The sequence below is a fragment of the Eptesicus fuscus genome, chromosome 7 (assembly GCF_027574615.1).
Source record: "Eptesicus fuscus isolate TK198812 chromosome 7, DD_ASM_mEF_20220401, whole genome shotgun sequence".
In the NCBI taxonomy this organism is placed as follows: Eukaryota; Metazoa; Chordata; class Mammalia; order Chiroptera; family Vespertilionidae; genus Eptesicus; species Eptesicus fuscus.
Genome location: NC_072479.1, coordinates 21987144 through 22002257, shown reverse-complemented (window position 1 = coordinate 22002257; position 15114 = coordinate 21987144). Strand labels below are relative to the sequence as shown.

Below are 15114 nucleotides of genomic sequence, written 5' to 3'. Positions count from 1 at the left end.
TGGTAGCTTAAAGTCAGCCATGGTGCAGGTATCACACCATGGAAATGGGCAAGTACTACAACCAGGTTTTTTGTGTTTTTCTTTTAATTTAATTTTTTAAATTATTGTTTAAAGTATTACAAATAGTAGTACATATATCTCCTTTTTTCCCCAATTGACCTTTCCCCAGCCTCCCCTACCCTCTGGCACATGCCCTCACCCCCTTCCCAGTGTCTTGAGTCCACTGGTTATGCTTATATGCATGCATACAAGTCCTTTGGTTGATCTCTTACCCTTCCCCCCCACCCCCCCGCAATCCTTCCAAGCCTTCCCACTGTAGTTTGACAGTCTGTTCGATGCTTCTCTGCCTCTGTATCTATTTTTGTTCATCAGTTTATGTTTTTTATTATCCATAAATGAGTGAGATCATGTGGTATTTTTCTTTCACTGGCTGGCTTATTTCACTTAGCATAATGCTCTCCAGTTCCATCCATGCTTTGCAAATGGTAAGAATTCCTTCTTTTTTAAAGCAGCATAGTATTCCATTGTGTAGATGTACCACAGTTTTCTAATCCACTCATTTGCTGATGGGCATTAAGGCTGTTTCCAAATCTTAGCTATTGTAAATTGTGCTGCTATGAACATAGGGGTGCATATATCCTTTCTGATTGGTGTTTCTGTTTTCTTGGGATATATTCCTAGAAGTGGTATTACTGGGTCAAATGGCAGTTCCATTTTTAATTTTTTGAGGAAATTCCATACTGTTCTCCACAGTGGCTGTACCAGTCTGTATTCCCACCAGCAGTTCACGAGGGTTCCTTTTTCTCCACATCCTCGCCAGCACTTGTCATTTGTTGATTTGTTAATGATAGCCATTCTGACAGGTATGAGATGGTACCTCACTGTCATTTTGATTTTCATCTCTCAGATGATTAGTGACTTTGAGCATGTTTTCAGATGGCTCTTGGCTTTCCGAATGCCCTCTTTCAAAAAGTGTCTATTTAGGTCCTTTGCCCATTTTTTGATTGGGTTGTTTATCTGCCTTTTGTTAAGTTATATGAGTTACAACCAGGTTTTGTTCCCTTCTCCCTCCCTCTCTCTCCAGAGACCTAGTTTACCAGTACATCGTGGGGAAGTCATTCTGTAGGCATAGGTATATTTTCAGCTGTCTATTGCTATGTAATAAAACCATTCCAATGTTTAGCAATTGTATGCAATAGCTACCATCCTATATAATAAGGAGGTAATATGCAAATTGATTGTCACTCCAACACATAAGATGGCCACCCCCATGTGGTCAAAGATGGCCACCCCCATGTGGACACAAGATGGCTGCCACAAGATAGCTGGCAGGGGAGGGCAGTTGGGAGGGACCAGGCCTACAAAGGAGGACATTTGGGGGTGATCAGGCCTGTAGGGAAGGACAATTAGGGGTGACCTAGCCAGCTGGGGAGGGCAGTTGGGGGGAACCAGGTCTGCAGGGGAGGGCAGTTGGGGCGATCAGGCTGGCAATGGAGGGCAGTTGGGGGTGACCAGGCCGACAGGGGAAGGCAGTTACGGGTGACCAGGCAGGCAGGGGAGGGCAGTTAAGGGCAATCAGGCAGCAGGGGAGGGCAGTTAGGTGTCGAACAGGCTGGCAGGGGAATGGTTAGGGGGTGATCAGGCTGGCAGGCAGAAGCGGTTAGGGGCAATCAGGCAGGTAGGCAGACGAGCAGTTGGGAGCCAGCAGTCCTGGATTGTGAGAGGGATGTCTGACTGCCCATTTAGACCTGTTCCTACCTGGATCAGGCCTAAACGGGCAGTCGGACATCTGTCGAGGGGTCCCATACTGGAGAGGGTGCAAGCTGGACTGAGGGACACACACCCCATGCATGAATTTCATGCACTGGGCCTCTAGTCTATAAAAATAAAAGCATAATATGCAAATCGACCGAATGGCCGAACAGCAGAACAACCATCTGGACGACCACATTATGACACCCACTGGTGTCAGGCCAGCCAAGGTGGGGTGCAATGTGATTGGTTGGTGGCCCAGCCATTGCCCCATGATCACCCACAAAGGGAGGCCCAGGCCACTGGCCGATGGGGTGATCAATCAGGGGGCTCCATGATCACCCCAAAGAGGGAGGCCCATGCCACCAACCAGCAGGCTGCGGTGGGTGGGTGGGGCCTTCCTCTATGGGGGTGATCCATCGTGGAGCCCTGGCTGGGTGGGCAGGGCCTACCTTTCTGGAGCAATCAATAGCAGAGCTCTGGCTGGGTGGGCAGGGCCTACCTCTTTGGTGTGATCAATTGCAAGGCTCCCGGACTACGAGAAGGGGCAGGCTGGGCTGAGGAACCCCCCCCCCCCCCCGAGTGCACAAATTTCTTGCACTGGGCCTCTAGTTCATTATATTGTGACAGCTACTATTTGTTATATTCTGTGCAGTGATTGGCTTCAGCTGGTTGGTTCTGCTGCTCTATGTGGTGTCAGTGAGGGCACAGTCATCCAGAGGCTTCACTGAACAGGAATATCCAAGATAGCTTATTCCTGGGTTAGCAATGGCTACTGATTATTGGCTAGGAGCTCACCTGGGTCTATTTTTAGGAGCACCGAGGTTCTATTTCACATGGTTCCTCATATGACTTGGGACTTTTACAGTATTAAAGCTGGTTTCCAAGTGAGAGCATTCCAAATGCAAATGTAGAAGATGTAGATTTTTTAATGGCCAGTCTTGGTAGTAATACAGTATTACTTCCACCACATTTTATTGATCAAAATGAATCATTGGTGCCCTGGCTCGATGGCTCGATGGCATCATTCTGTACACCAAAAAGATTGCAGGGTTTCATTCCCAGTCAGCACACATATCTGGGTTGTGGATTCCATCCCAGGTCAGGGAGCCTATGGGAGGCAACTGATTGATATTTCTCTCTTTCTCTCCTTTCCTCTCTCTCTAAAATGACTAAACATAGTCCTGGCTAGTGTGGTTCAGTGGTTGACAGTCGACCTATGAATCAGGAGGTCATGGTTTAATTCCCTATCAAGTCACATGCTTGGGTTGCTGGCTCAACCCCCAACTGGCAGGAGGCAGCTAATCAATGATTCTCTCTCATCATTGATGTTTCTATCACTCTCTCCCTTTCCCTTCTGCTCTGAAATGATAAAAATACACTTAAAAAATAAAAAATAGATAAAATCACTAAACATATCCTTGGGTGAGGAAATAAATAAATAAATAAATAAATAAATAAATAAATAACTGGGAAAGAACCTGCTACCATGTTTGGTTTATCACAGATATGATGATATCCGTATAAACCCATAGTACTCACTAAGTACTGTGAAGAGGACATTGAGGACATCACTCATTCAGAGAGTCGCCAGGACTCAACAGCATGTAACACACATTCTATTAAGTTAGATGCAAATATTTTTAACTATCCTCTCCCCTAACTTCTTTAACTGAAAATATGTTTTATTGCTTTATGTTACATATTTTGCCAGGCCTCAAGTCCCCTTTAGTCTTGATATTTTACTTATGCTGATGGCCAAATATATGAGAATATTGAAGACTTACTGAAAATAAAAATTTTAAATAAATTCTACATATTATCTGAAACACAATGGATTCTTAAAAGGTTGAGTTAATTATTTTAAGAAATAAAAGGAAGTTAATGATAAACCTAATTATGAGTTGTTTGAGCGGTTATGTGACCAAGTTCACAAGGTTACAAAAGGCAGTCTCATAGGTATCTTTCTTTTTCTATGATTTTTGTTTTTGCTTAATCCCTTCACTATTTTAACCCATCCATCCAACACCCCCATCCCTCTGACAGTTATCAGTCTGTTCTCTGAATCTATGAGTCTGTTTCTATTTTGTTTGTTAATTTATTTTGTTTATTAGATTTCACATATAAGTGAAATCATATGGTACTTGTCTTTCTTTGACTGGCTTATTCCACTTAGCATAATGCTGTCTAGGTCCATACATGCTGTTGCAATGTATAAGATTTCCTTCTTTTTTAATGGCCCACTGGTATTACATTATGTAAATGTGCCACAGCTTCTTTCTGAACTCATCTACTGATGGGCACTTGGGTTGATTCCATAACTTGTTTATTGTAAATAAACATAGAGGGTACGTATACTTTTTTCAAATTAGTGTTTCAGGTTTCTTTGGGAATATTCCCAGAAGTGGAATCACTGAGTCATAAGGCAATCCCATTTAAAATTATTTTTAACCTTTAAAAAAATCTTTATTGTTGAAAGTATTACATATGTCCCCTTTCTTCCTCCATTGACCTCATCTAGGCTGCCCTACTCCCCAGGCCTTCACCATACTATTGTCTGTGTCCATGGGTGATGCATATATGCACACAAGTTCTTTGGTTGATCTTTTACCACCCACCCTTCTCCACTTTCCCTCTGAGATTCTGAAGTCTGTTCTATGCTTCTATGTCTCTGGATCTATTTTGTTCATCAGTTTACTTTGTTCATTAGGTTCCAAATATGCGTGAGTTTATATGATACCTGTCTTTCTCCAACTGGCTTATTTCTTTTAACATAATACTCCCCAGGTCCCTCCATGCTGTCTCAAAGGGTAAGAGATCCTTCTTTTTTACTGCTGCATAGTATTCCATGGTGTAAATGTACCACAGCTTTTTTATCCACTCATCTACGTATAGGCACTTGGCTGTTTCCAGATCTTAGCTTTCCTGTATAATAAAAGGCTAATATGCAAATAAACCGAACAGCGGAACAACCAGAACAACCAAACAACCGAACAATCAGTCGCTATGATGTGCGCTGACCACCAGGAGGCATGAGCAGAACATGGCGGGCGTCGGCTGTGATGGGATGGAGGAACAGGTGAGCGGGGCGCCAGACCAAGTTGGGGCACTAGTTGCTGTCATTGGGGCGAGCCCCTGGTGTTTACTGAAAATTCTTTGCTCCCGCATGCAGCAGTCCTGCCCGCCGCTCACACCCACTGCCGGTGCCTGGCACTGGCCCCAATTGCTTGGTGCAATCACCCTCAGGGCTTTTCCACCTCCCCTGCTCCTGAGGGGCAATTGGGGCTGGGAGCCACTGTTCACACCCACTGCACCCGCAGCAGGTGCCCAGCGCCAGTCCCGATCGCTTGGCACCATCAGCGAGTATGAGCTGCAGCTGCCAGCCCTGATCACCCCTGAGGTCTTCTCCACCTCCCCCTGCTCCTGAGGGGCAATCAGGTCAGCTGCTGCCACTCGCACCTGCTGACAGCGCTGGCCCCGCTTGCACCCACTGCTGGCACTGGCCTGAATTGCTCCACACCTTCAGCGGTGTGAGCAGGGCTGGCGCCATCAGCATTTGGGAGCAGCGGTGGTGGGAGCAGGGCTGCTGGCAGAGAGGGGACTGGGGGCCATGGCGGGAGGGGCCGGGCGGGGAAGTGAAGGATGGGCTGAGACCTGCCCCTATGCCTACTGCAGCCTCTCGGCCCACAGTTCCTTTCAAGGTGCACGAATTCATGCACTGGGCCCCTAGTTGTAAATAATGCTGCAATGAACATAGGGTTGCATACATTTTTTTTCTAATTGTTGTTTCATGTGTCTTAGGATATATTTCTAGAAGGGGAATCACTGGGTTAAATGGCAGTTCCACATTTAACTTTTTGAGAAGACTCCATACTGTTTTCTATAATGGCTGCATCAGTTTGCATTCCCACCAGCAGTGTATTAGGGTTCCCTTTTCTCCACATACTCACCAGCTCTTGTCATTTATTGATTTGTTGATGGTAGCTATTCTGACAGGTGTAAGATGATACTTCATTGTTGTTTTAATTTGCATCTCTCTGATGACCAGTGACTTTGAGCATTTTTTAATATATCTCTTGGCCATCTGTATGTTCCATTTGGAGAAGTGTCTATTTATGTCCTTTGTCCATTTTTTAATTGGATTATATGTCTTCCTTTGTTAAGTTGTATGAGTTCCTTATATATTTTGGAGATTGACCCATTATCAGATGGTTCATTGCCAAATATGTTCTCCCATACAGTGGGCTCCCTTTTCATTTTGTTGATGGTTTCTTTTGCTGTGCAGAAGCTTTTTATTTTGATGTAGTCCCATTTGTTTTCTCCTTAGTTTCTTTTGCCCTAAGAGATGTATCCTTAAACATACTGCTATAAGAGATGTCTAAAATTTTGCTGCCTATGGCTGGCTTCTTTTAGAATTTTTATGTTTTCATGACTTTCATTTAAATTTTTTATCCACTTTGAGTTTATTCTTCTGTATGGTGTAAGTTGGTGGTCTAGTTTCATTTTTTTTTGCATGTATCTGTCCAATTTTTCTAATACCATTTATTGAAGAGACTGTGTTGACTCCTTTGTATGCTCTTGCCTCCTTTGTCAAATATTAATCAACCATAATGGCTTGGGTCTATTTCCTGGGTCTCTGTTCTGTTGCATTGATCTATATGACTATTCTTGTGCCAGTACCAGGCTATTTTGATTACAGTAGCTTTGTAGTATAATTTGATATCTGGTATTGCAATCCCTTAAACTTTGTTCTTCTGTTTTAAGATTGCTGTAGCTATTCAGGGTCTTTTTTGGTTTCATATATATTTTTGGAGTATTTGTTCTAGATCTATGAAATATGCCAATGATAATTTAATAGGGATTTCATTGAATCTGTAGATTGCTTTGGGTAGTATAGATATTTTAATGATGATATTTCTAACAATCCATAAATACAGTATATTCTTTTACTTGTTTATATCTTATTCTTTCTCTTTTTTCTATGTCCTGTAGTTTTCCAAGTACAAGCCTTTTACCTCCTTGATTTATTCCTAGTATCTTAATTTGTTTGTTGCAATGTTAAATAGGATTGTTTTTTAGTTTCACTTTCTGAGAATTCATTATTGGTGTATAAAAATGCCATCAATTTCTGGGTGTTAATATTGTATCCTATTACATTGCCAAATTCATGTATTAAATTTAGTAGACTTTTGGTCGAGTCTTTAGGGTTTTCTATGTACAATATAATGTCATCTATGAGTAATGAGAGTTTTACTTCTTTTTTTCCAATTTGGATGCCTTTCTTTTTTCTTCTTGTCTGATCACTGTGGTTAGTACTTTCAGTACTATCTATATATATAAAAGCCAAGCAACCAGAAAGACGAGAACGACCAGAAAGACTGGTCACTATGACAGGTACTGTGGCAGCCAACTGACCCAATCAGGGCCCTGATTGGCCCCCGCAACCTCCCATGGGCCTGGCCCCTGATTGGCCCCCCACCCCAATTGGTGGTGGGGGTGGCCAGCCAATCACCTGTGACCCCTCCCCTGGCCATCCCCACCACCAATCGGCCTCCCTACCCTGATTGGAGGTGGGACAAGCTGGCCAACCACCCACAGCCCCCCCACCCCACCCCAGATAGGCTTCCCCCATTGGGGGTGGGGTTGGCCCAACCTCCCTCTGCTCTCCCCACCAGCGGTCCCAGCCCTGATTGGGTCCTGAATGGGGGTGGAGCTGGTGGTCAACCTCCTGCATCCCCTTCCCCCTGCTGGCCCAGCCCTGATCGACCTCCATCGGGGTGGGCCAGCCAAAATCCACCCATGTACAAATTTATGCACTGGGCCTCTAGTGTTGAATAAAAGTGGTGAAAGTAGACATCCCTTTCTTGTTCCTGTTCTTAGGGGAAATGGATTTCATTTTTGCCCATTGAGTATTATGTTGGCTGTAGGTGTTGGATTTTGTCAAATGCTTTTTCTGCATCTATTGATATGATCATGTGGTATAATTTTTCAATTTGTTTATATGATGTATTACATTTATTGATTTGCTAGTATTGTACCAGCCTTGTATCCCTGAAATAAATCCCACTTGATATGATGTGTGATCTTTTTAATGTATTGCTGGATTCAATTTGCTAATATTTAATTGAGTATTTTAGCATCTATGGTCATCAGGGATATTGGACTGCAATTCTCTTTCTGTGTAGTGTCTTTATCTGGTTTTAAAATTAGGATAATGCTGGCCTCATACAAAGAGCTTGGAAGTCTTCCTTCCTCTTGGATTTTTTGGAATAGTTTGAGGAGTATAGGTGTTAGTTCTTCTTTGAATGTTTGGTAAAACTCTCCTCTGAAGTTGTCCAGACCTGGGCTTTTGCTTGCTGCGAGTCTTTGATAACTACTTATATTTCATCAGTTATTATCAGGCTATTCAGGATTTCTTACTCTTCCTGATTCAGTTTTGGGATATTGTATTTTTCTAGAAACTTGTCCATTTCATCCACATTGTCCAGCTTGTTGGCATATTGTTGTTCATAGTATTTTCTTATAATCCTTTGTATTTCTGTGGTGCCACTTGTTACTTCTCCACTCTTGTTTCTGATTTTATTTATTTTTGTCCTCTCTCTTTGTTTCTCGATGAGTCTGGCTAAGGATTCATCAATCTTGTGTATCTTTTCAAAGAACCAGCTCTTGGTTTAATTGATCTTTTGTATTTTTTTTCTTTATGTCATTTATTTATGCTCTAATGTTTATTGTTTCCTCTTTTCTACCTATTCTAGGCTTTTCTTGTTGTTCTCTTTCTAATTCTTTAGGTTGTAGGGTTAAATAGTTTGTTATTAATTTTTCTTATTTTTTGAGGTAGGCCGGCGGTGCTATGAACTTCCCTCTCAGGACTGCTTTTGCTGTGTCATAGAGATTTTGAATGGTTGTGTGTTCATTTTCATTCATTTCTAGGAAGTTTTTGATTTCTTTCTTGATCTCATTAGTAACCCATTCATCTATATATATAAAAGCCTAAGTGACCATTAAGACTGAATGACTGGAATGACCACAATGACCAGTTGACTAGTTGCTATGGTGCACACTGACCACCAGGGGGCAAATGCTCAATGCAAGAGCTTCCTCCTGGTGGTCAGTGTACTCCCACAGCCAACCTCACCTCAGCCGGCCAACTGGCTGTGGTCCTTCCCCCAGGCTGGCCAACCACCCATGGTTCCTCCCACAGGCTGGCTGGTCCCCCCCATTGGCCTCTGGTTCTAAACCATGCATGGACGACCTGCTTCTGGGTCAGTGTATTGTACATAGCAGAGCAGCTCCTTTGCTGCAATCTATTGAAAGTCAGCCGTTGACACAAGGGTTTGTCCTGCTCCCATCCTCTCCCTTCCCCAGGAGCCAACTGCACTCCACGGTGGCAGCACACTGGTGAGGGAAGGAGGACAGGGGGAGGCAGAGAACTGCATGGTGGCGGGGTGCCAGTGGTGGTGGCAGCGTCCAGTGTCCTTTCTTTCCACACTCGGCCCGGAGACTATTGCCTCCTTTCCCGACCCTGCTGGGGCCTTCAGGCTCCATGCTGGGACAGGGAACCTGGGGTGGGTGGTGGCAGACGTGGTCCCTTTCACAGGGGGGCCAAGGGCTGGCTCCTTCCTCAGGGCTGGTGGCCAACCTCCCCTGGTCCCTCCCCCTGGCCGGCCAACCTCCCATGGTCCCTCCCCCTGTCCCTCCCCCGGTCAGCAGGACCTGATCTGCCTGGCCCCGATCAGCCCTGATTGCCAGCCAGGCCTAGGGACCCAACCTATGCATGAATTTGTGCACTGGGCCTCTAGTTGTTTAATAACATGCTATTTAACCTCAATGTGTTTGAATGTTATTGAGTGCTTTACTATAGCTGATTTCTGGTTTCACTCCATTGTGATCTGAGAAGATGCTTGATATGATTTCAATCTTCTTGAAATTGTAGAGACTTGTTTTGTGTCCTAACATGTGGTCTATCTTTGAGAATGACCCATGTGCATTTGAGAAGAATGTATATTCTGTAGCTTTGGGGTGAAATATTCTATAAATGTCAATTAAATCCATCTGATCCAGTGTGTTATTTAGAGTAACTGTTTCCTTGTTAACTTTTTGTCTGGAATTTATATCCAGTGAAGTCAGCGAGATGTTAAAGTCCCCTACTCTGACTGTATTGCTGTTGATCTCTCCTTTAAAGTCCTGTCGAAGTTTTTTTTATATATTTAGGTGCTCCAATATTGGGTGCATATAAGTCTACCATGGTTATATCCTCTTGTTGGATTGATCCCTTTAGAATTATGTAGTGACATTTATTCTCTTATGAGGTCCTTCATTTTGAAGTCTATTTTGTCAGATATGATAATTGCTACCCCAGCATTTTTTTTCATTTCCATTTGCATAAAAATTTTTCTCATCCCTTCACTCTCATCTTGTGTGAGTCTTTTGTTCTGAGGTGGGTCTCTTGTAGACAGCATAAAATTGAGTCATGTTTTTGTATCCATTCTGCTACCCTATGTCTTTTGATTGGAGCATTTAATCCATTTACATTTGAAGTTATTGATATTTATTCATTGCCATTTTAATTCTGTATGCTTATATTTCTCTCTCTATATATTTCTTCTCATTACAACAGTCCCTTTAGCACTTCTTGCAGTGCTGGTTTGGTGGTGATAAATGCCATTAGCCTTTTTTTTTTTCTGGGAAGATTTTTATTTCAACATCTATTTTGAATGATAGCTTTGCTGAATATAGGCTTGATTAGCCTTGATAGTATGCAGGGTAGAGCGAGAGCAAGAGGTCTTCTAACAGATTGGGGCAACCACCTTCCCGACAGACAAAACCTGCCTTGATTAGCAAAGTTCCACAAGAGAAAGATGTCCTCCACAGCATGAGGGAATGATTCACCACAGGAAACTGAGCTCCAACGCCAGAACCCCCAACCCTCAACTCTACCCACACAGCTCCAGATCACTTTTCCCTCCCTCCATCAGAGTCCAAAGTGAGTGACTACACACAAAATTTTGTGCATTGGCCCTTTAAAAGGGTGCCTGAATTTCCAACTATCTTGCTGGCAGATAGCAACCCTGCTGCTTTTCACAGCCAGATGTTATATGGGCACCTTTCTCAGTTCTGGTGCTCTGGGCTCGGGGACCCAGCTTGAGGATTAGATGCCAGAGCTCTAGATGGGAGTCCCCACAGCTGAGATATCTCTCTGGAGCTTCAGCTGATGTCTGTGGGAGGCCAGCCAGCCCCTTCACGCCTGGGCACTTCTTACCAGTCTCTATGTGGTCTCCACTTTCCATCCTTGGTTATCAGGGTTCTCCCTAGCTCTTCAGCTGATTTTTCAGGGTGTTTTTTATGGTTTTTTTTGTTTTTTGTATTTTAGTTGTATTTCCAGTTTGATCCTGGGAGAATGTTAGTGTAGCTTTCACTTACTCTGCTGCCATTTTGGAATCCTCCCATTTTTAATTTTTTGAGGTAACTCCCTACTGCTTTCCATAGTGACTACACCAATCTGCATTCCCATCAGTGCTGCACAAGCATTCCCTTTTTTCCACACCCTCACCAACACTTGTTTGTTGATTTATTAATGATAGCCATTCTGATAGGTGTGGTTTTCATTTGCATTTCTCTGATGATTAGTGACGTTAAACATCTTTTCCTCTGCCTATTGGCCATCTGTCCTCATAGGCATCTTGATGTAGTAAGGAAATATAGCGGGGTTAGATAAAGCTGGGCATGCTACACCACCATCAACTCTGGAGAGGCCCTGCTGGTCAGCAAACATCACAGAATATGCACAGGACATGGGGCTTGTGTCAGTGGTGATACTTCCAGCATCAAGAAACAGAAAACAGAGTTAATTGAGATTTATTATATCATAAAATAAGAATTCTTGAGTTTGGTGGTTGCAGGGTTGCTTAATTTAATAGCTTAGTCATGTCAAGTGTGGTGGGCCTGCTTCCTGTTTTTTTCTCTGAGTGTTTCCCTCACAGTGATCGCAATATATTATGTTGCCCATATCCAAACACCAAATCCTTACATGGCAACATCTAAGGGCAGAGAAGAAAATCAGGGAAGAGGAAGAGGAGTGGTGGCCTTGTTTCCTTCATCTCTCTCTTTTTATTTGGGAAGGAAATATTTTCCAGATACCACTTACCAGATTTCATCTTACGTTTCATTGATTAGGAATGGATTCCATGATTATCCTTCAACCATGCACCAGCAAAAGGGAGTGGATTAACCATAGTCCAATTGAGCTAATTCCCTGGAACTCTGGGGAGGACTGTCTTTCTTGAATATGTCATTATCTGATATCTGAACAAAAATAGAGTTGATAATTGTACTGGAAAGAAAGACAGGAGCTGTGGCTATTGGGAGGCATCTGACAATATCTGCCAGGTTGATTCTTAAAATGGCATCATGGTTGTCTGGAATTGATCAATCTAAAATAATATTTCCTTAGGAGCTAGAAGTGCAAGAACACGGAACAGATCCAAAAGCTAGGTGTAGGGCCTTAGACGAATAGGCTAGGGTTCAGGACAGTGTCAACAGGGAGTTGAAGAGTAGAAAAAAATAACTTAGATTTATTAAGCACTTAGTCTGCACCAAATCCCACGCTAGGCACTCCAATTTTTAACAGTCTATTTAATATTTAGAGAGGATAGTATTACCTCTGTTGTAAGAATGAAGCATAGAGAGAAAACTCTTAAAAGTTAGTGAAGCTAGAAAATAAATCTCATGTTTTTTTTTAACTCAGGATGGTCTGGCCCAACACCATATTGAAGAGAGTTATTTCATGCTCCACCTTATGCTAGATACCCCTCTGTTCCCATTTCTCTCTCCAACATCCTCACAGTCTCACCCACACCCACACCGTGGTTGAGAGGAAGGGAGGCGGTGAGCAAGAAAAGCCAAAAGCCTCCAAATATTCTAATATATTCTATACCAATCCACTGTCTGTACTGAGGGAGTAATGAGAAAAGCAAAAAAACAGTCATTCAAACAATGGTGACAGTACATTGTGGTCCTTTATTAAATGTCACTGACCTCATCAATTTGACCAATTTAAGGCAAACTGATGGTTGGATGCAGCAGTATCAAGAGCGAATACCCTGTATACTTAGATTAAAACTCAAATTGGTTTTGAAATTCAGAATTATTTCGATATTGGATATTTTCACGGTTAATGGCACTGAAAGACCTCACTGCATAAATGCTTTGACCTCAGATATTTGGTAGGATATACAGGGAGATTACCTATTTGTCCTTATTCTTTGGAGCTGTCTGATGGAGAAAGTGGATGGATGATTGACCTCTGCTAGAGAGGACATTGCAGCAAGAAGACAGTCATTAGACTCTTCATATAGCTTTCTCAACTAGGCAGCTGAGTTTATCAAAGATCATTATGTTTCCCTCTGAATCGTCAGGAGGCCACTGTATAAAGGCGCCTCTCTTTGGGAAACATTTCAGGAGAAGCTTATTTTAGGAGGCTTTCCTTGTGAGCAAGGTAGCCAGGGGTCAATTTTGGCAGGATATTTTCAGCCCATAGATGAGGTTGTTTATGGGTCCGCCAACACATTCCCTCCTGTTAAATAGAGTGAGACAAACTTACATCACTCCCCATAACATTTTCTAACATACAATGTTTCTTTCTTTGACATACAAGCTATTTTGTAGGATGGCAAACATCCAGAAGGCATTGCCAAATTCAGGAAATTACGGACATCCTCGAATCTCCAAATGTTTTCATATATGTTTTATTAAAATACTTTGCAAATGGCCAGATAATTATCTAGGTTTTGTAGCTTTTATCATAAAAGCAATGCCATTTAGATGGGGCTTCAACTTAGGCTTGCATACACCGTATCATATTTATAACTCTTTTTGTTTTTTTCTGCAATGCCTTGTTTTCAGTAAAAGAGACCAGGAACTTGGTGATAATGGATCATGAAACAAAGAAACAGCAACAAGAAAAACTACCCAATGGTGCCTTTATCCTAGTTTCTCTTGGCTCAAAACATCTTTAAAAGGGGCAAGCATTTCCCTGGGGAGATCATCCGACCAACAGCTTGAAAAACCAGTGCTTTTAGAGGCTTTTGGTTGTGAGGATGAATTGAGGTGATTGCTAGGGTGCTTGTTTGGCCAGAGTCTTTGTTCCATTAGTAAAATGGCAGCAATGAAATATGGAAAAAAAGCAGACAACAAATTTTAATAAAAGAAAAGCGACTCAGACAAAAACACATTGCACTGCTACAGGTTCTGGTAGATTAGAGCAATTGTCCCCTGCGCCCCTGTCTGTGTGTGTGTGTGTGTGGGGGGGTTGGGGTGTGTGTGTGTGTGTGTGTGGCACAGGCGTGTGTTAGGAGGGGGGAGGCCATTCTGCAGCTGGGCATCTGGAGGAGAAAAATCCCTCCAGCTGTTGCTGAGCAAGAGTGGGGTCTAATTCATACATAATGCAGGCAGTCAATTATGCATGCCCATGCATATTATCTGACATATATGTCTCAGAGGGAACAAATAGCCATTTTCAACCACAAGTCCTTTTAGGGAGGGCAGAATGAAAGGCCCTTTTGTCCTTTTGTGTACTTTGAAGGTGGGTCTGCAACTAGGTCTGCAAGTAGGGCCTGGAGAAAAGCCCTGGCTCCACTGGGGAGCCCCTCTTTGAGCAGTCTGGAGGAGAAACATTTTGAAGCATGTGTTAATAAAGTATGTATTTGATTTTTTAAAAATATGTTTTTATTGATTTTTAGAGAGGAAGAGGAATAGAGAGATAGAAACATTGATGATGAGAGAGAATTATTGATTGGCTGCCTACTGCATGTCCCACACTGGGGAATGAGCCAGCAAACTGGGCATGTGCCCTGACCAGGAATTGAACCATGACCTCCTGGTTCATAGGTCAATGCTCAACCACTGAGCCACACTGGTGGGGCTGTATTTGATTATTAATTCACTTCCATGGAAAGCACATATTCTGTGCTTAATTTCTCTTAGGATTTTATACACAATACTATTAGAAAATGTATCTTAAGCCTTTTCATCACTTACTCTTTCTATTACTAGTAAATCTCCTTCAGCCATCATAATCAGGAATAAATTAATTTCCTGCTTTGGCAAGGAAATTTTGAGCTTCCTAGATGGACCAGACTTTACTTCGGCTCTATCTTTTTAACCCTTTTTCTTTTGGACCTTACAAAAACAATCTGTAATGATAAGGGTACAATTTTTGAACTGCTCTCCAAGCTAAACCTCCCTCTTATCTTTCATTGAATTGCCAAATTATATGCAGATACAGTACAAAGCTATCCATAGAAAATAAGAAAACTGTTCAGTGTACAAATGTATTTAGCTCATACGTTATGAGTATGTATGATG

The 15114-nt window shown here is 42.6% G+C and overlaps 1 pseudogene; it reads left to right on the top strand.

The window, feature by feature from the left end:
- The first annotated feature begins 4795 nt into the window (after positions 1–4795).
- LOC129149627 (40S ribosomal protein SA-like) overlaps positions 4796–15114 on the top strand; it is an 89871-nt pseudogene continuing 79552 nt past the window's right edge.